The sequence below is a fragment of the Hemibagrus wyckioides genome, unplaced genomic scaffold (genome assembly GCF_019097595.1).
Source record: "Hemibagrus wyckioides isolate EC202008001 unplaced genomic scaffold, SWU_Hwy_1.0 Contig28, whole genome shotgun sequence".
Taxonomy (NCBI): Eukaryota; Metazoa; Chordata; class Actinopteri; order Siluriformes; family Bagridae; genus Hemibagrus; species Hemibagrus wyckioides.
This window is the reverse complement of record NW_026690789.1, coordinates 58,362-62,863: the sequence shown is the minus strand read 5'-3', so window position 1 is coordinate 62,863 and position 4,502 is coordinate 58,362. Positions and strand designations below refer to the sequence as shown.

Genomic DNA, 4,502 nt, shown 5'->3' with positions numbered 1-4,502 from the left:
TCAACACTTACAATAAGCACTGTGAAGTACAGCTCTGCTGCAGGCTCCTGGTTGTGGATGCTGGCAAGCAGAGTCTGAATATAAGACAGCACACAATATAAAAGTTAAAGCAGAGTGGACTTTACCTGCGCAGTAACAGCAGCTGAATAAAGGTTTTACTCACAGCAAACGCCTCACGAAGCGCGGGCACCTTCAGGCCGATTTCAGTCACCCCTCTGTCTGAAAGGTGGCAGCTAAGAAACAAGAGATGTAAATGTTTAGTGTATATTAAACATACAATACACTGTTACATCATTAAAGAGTGAAGAGGATCGTACCAAATAAAGGGCACCTCCAACTCCTCTGGGTTAAGGCGCTCCTCACTCTCCTGCAAGCCAAATCATTAAATCATTAAAACTCACACAGTAAATTTTACAGTATCCGAATCAGGGGAATAGCAGCATATGTAGATACACATCAGGTCTGAAAGTCTGAATTACCTCACAGTCGTTGTGATCATAGTCCCAAGTGGAGGTGAACATCTGTCCATCTTCAGCCACATACAGCAAAGTGCAGGTTACCGTTGTAATGGTTTGCTGTTGAATAAAAAAAAATATCCACACTGAAGACAAATAAAAGCACAACTGACAAAATTCTAAAAGTTACTAACTACAAGATACACTTCATGACAGTGCATTAAATTTACCACAAAATAATGTGGCACGACGAATGATGTCTCCATTCGGTTACAGGAGATGAACTCTGTAACCCTCCCAGATTCAGCCTTAAGAGAACAAATTAAAGTGAACACAATTAGTCACTGCAGTTCATAACATTTTGTGATGCCACAACGAATAATCCCTTACCTGAATGCCAGTGAAACTCCCCTTATCACTGGTATAATAAGGGAATCCCTGTAAAAGACAATTAGATGAAACTCAAGATCTACAACCACATTTCACAAAAGTGCTCTTCTAAAAATCATGTCAGTTCAAAAATGTCCATTCTCTTCATCAGAGTAATAAAGACTGTGATTACCTCGCGAGTCAAGCAGTGTGTCTCTGCGCTTTCAAACCAGCAGAGCCGACTCTCTGGACCCCTCATCATTCCAATGATGCTAATGTCCACTGGCCAGAAATAGAGAAACAAAACTTAACATTAGATCTTGTAAAGAAGGATGTTTGTGTGTTTGTATCTCAGTTACAGCAGTGTAGAATACCTGGGAGAGGGAGGAGACTACAGACACACACTGAACATCACGGCAGGCACTGTCCGGCTCATCAGCATCGAGCGGCTGTGAAATGTAGAGCATGAAGATCATAAGTGCTTCTTATCATATCAGATTTATACTAACATTCTTTACAGTAAAAACAACCTTGTAAAATCCATTGATTGGCTTTAGGAAATAAATGAAGGATTTTCTTACCAGAATGACAGCTGAAGGTTCTTCGTGTGGTTCGGTGGGCAGCAGCTGCAGGATTGGCTCAATGACCTTAACACACACACAAACACACACACACACACACACACACACACTCACACACACACACAAACACACACATACACACACACACACACACACACACACACAAACACACACATACACATACACATACACATACACACACACACACAAACACAAACACACATACACACTTAGAAAAAAGTGGCCTGTAGGTTTTAAATGAAGTTAAAATATTACTATTTAACTGACACATACCTGGAGGACAGAGGGAGTATCTGCTGATTCCTCCAGCACATCCACAGGCTCTGCAATAGATTATTTTTCTGTGACTCAGAATTATGACTCTTCAATTACACAATATCAAACTTTCCTATTAATGCATAAAAGTTAATAAAGCAGTGAGTTTGATAATTAGTTAACTTGTGAAGAAACAGAAAAATTGTAGCAGTCAGATTGTGTAAATTCACTGTACATGTGACCTGATTAAACTCTCTAAAACCTCCTGCCCCTGTCCACCACCCAAATCTATAAAAAATATTATAGTGTATAATTATTAAAACCTTTATACTCACTATGATATTGTGGAAATGAAACGATTAGTGAAGTTCTCTAGGTAGATACTATACACCACTCAGCCATAACATTATGACCACCTGCCCAATATGCTGTTGGTCCCCTTTTTGCTGCCAAAACAGCCCTGACCTGTCGAGGCATGGACTCCACTAGATCCCTGAAGGTGTGCTGTGGTATCTGGCACCAAGATCTTTTAAATCCTGTAAGTTGCGAGGTGGGGCCTCCATGGATTGGACTTGTTTGTCCAGCACATCCCACAGATGCTCGATTGGATTGAGATCTGGGGAATTTGGAAGCCAAGTCAACACCTCATTCTCATTGTTGTGGTCATCAAACCATTCCTGATCCATTTTTGCTTTGGGGCACGGTGCATCATCCTGCTGAAAGAGGCCACAGACATCAGGAAATACCGTTACCATCAAAGGGTGTAGATGGCCTGCAACAATGCTTAGGTAGGTGGTTCATGTCAAAGCAACATCCATATGGATGGCAGGACCAAAAGGTTTCCCAGCAGAACATTGCCCAAAGCATGACACTGCCTCCGCCAGCTTGCCCTCTTCCCATAGTGCATCCTGGTGCCATGTGCACACACACCCGTCCATCCACGCCATGTTAAAGAAAATTTGATTTATCAGATCAGGTCATCTTCTTCCACTGCTTCGTGGTCCAGTTCTGATGCTCACGTGCCCATTGTTGGTGCTTTCAGTGGTGCACAGGGGTCAACATGGGCGCCCCGACTATGCAGTCCCATAAGTACCAAACCGTGATTTACTGTGTATTCGGACACCTTTCTATCAGAAGCAGCATTAACTTCTTCAGCAATTTGGGCAACAGTAGCTCGTCTTGTGGATCGGACCACATGGGCCAGCCTTCACTCTCCACGTCCATCAGTGAGCCTTGGCCGCCCATGACCCTGTCACCGGTTCACCACTGTTCCTTCTTTGGACCACGTTTGATAGATACTGACCACTGCAGACCGGGAACATCCCACAAGAGCTGCAGTTTTGGAGATGCTCTGATCCAGTCGTGCAGCCATCACCATTTGTCAAACTCGCTCAAATCCTTACACTTTCCCATTTTTCCTGCTTTTAACACATCAACTATGAAGACAAAATGTTCACCTGCTGTCTAATATATCCCACACACTAACAGGTGCCATGATGAGGAGATCATCAGTCTTATTCACTTCACCTGTCGGTGGTCATAATGTTATGGCTGATCGGTGTACATCTGTAACCATGCCCTTTAGCGCGAGAGCTGATTAATCAGTAGTCTAAGTATGATTTAGTATAAAACCAGTAGTCAGGGTTGTTAAAAGTCACTTTTTAATGGGGATGAGTATTATATTGTGGAAATAAATGAAATTCTCGTTGGTCAAGCTCATCAACTCGTTCAGGATTTTAGTGTGTAATGTAAAACAACAGCCAAGTTCACTAGCAGCTTAACTAACATTAGGCTAAACATTATATTTATATTATATTTACCGATAAAATGTGTACTAATTACAACAAATAGACATGTAGATATAATTAGTCCAACTATTACAGTGTAATTTAAATCGGTAAAAATCGGCTAAAGTCCGCTAGCGCGCTAGCTAGCGGATCACAAGGCTAATCATGATTTAGTGTAAAACCAGTAGTCAGGGTTGTTAAAAGTGACCTAGTAACAGGGTAAATATTTCATTGTGGAAATAAAATAAATTCTTGACCAAGCTTAAGGATTTTATTGTGTCATTTAAACCAGTAGCCGAGTTCGCTAGCACGATAACTAGCATGATGCTAATTGTGTAAATGAAATGATTAGCGAAGTTCTCTAGGTAGATAACATACATCTGTAACTAAGTCCTTTAGACCTGACTAAATCACTAGTCTAGTCATGATTTAGTGTAAAACCAGTACTCAGGGGTGTGAAAAGTCACCTTTTAAATGGGTAAATATTATATTGTGGAAATAAACTAAATTCTCGTTACCCGAGCTCATCAACTCGGTTCAGGATTTTAGTGTGTAATTTAAAGCAGCAGCATGTTCACTAGCAGGTGAACTATTATTAGGAGAAATATCATATTCACATTAATATAACCAATAAAGTGTTAAATAATTACAACAAATATACAAGTTCTCTCGGTAGATATGATTAGTCCAAATATTACACTGTCATTGAAATCGCTAAAAATCGGCTAAAGTCCGTTAGCGCGCTAGCTGCTGAATCACAAAACTAAGCACGATTTATTTTATTAAAACCAGGAGAAGGGGTTGTTAAGAATGGACTTCTAATGGGGTAAATATTTCATTGTGGAAATAAAATAAATTCTTAAACCGAGCTTAGTGATTTTATTGTGTAGTTTAAACCAGTAGCCAGGTTCGCTAGCACGGTAACTAGCATTAGGCTAATTCACAGCAACATGAGGTGTCTTGTGTGCTACATAACATTAGACTGTAACACTGTCACTTTAACATGATTTATTGTAGAAACAGTGTGGCATTAA

At 40.5% G+C, this 4,502-nt stretch overlaps 1 long non-coding RNA gene across 2 annotated transcripts; it reads right to left on the bottom strand.

The window, feature by feature from the left end:
- Nucleotides 1-844: 844 nt before the first annotated feature.
- On the bottom strand, nt 845-1,786 carry LOC131350227 (uncharacterized). 2 transcript variants are annotated; one of them, XR_009204157.1, is made up of 5 exons: nt 1,700-1,786; nt 1,406-1,471; nt 1,199-1,273; nt 1,018-1,106; nt 845-893 (listed from the first exon to the last, which is right to left on the bottom strand). It is a non-coding gene; the product is annotated as an uncharacterized LOC131350227 (long non-coding RNA). The 2 variants fall into 2 exon arrangements; XR_009204156.1 differs by lacking the exon at nt 845-893 and having other exon boundaries at nt 900-1,106; nt 1,700-1,777.
- Nucleotides 1,787-4,502: the final 2,716 nt, after the last annotated feature.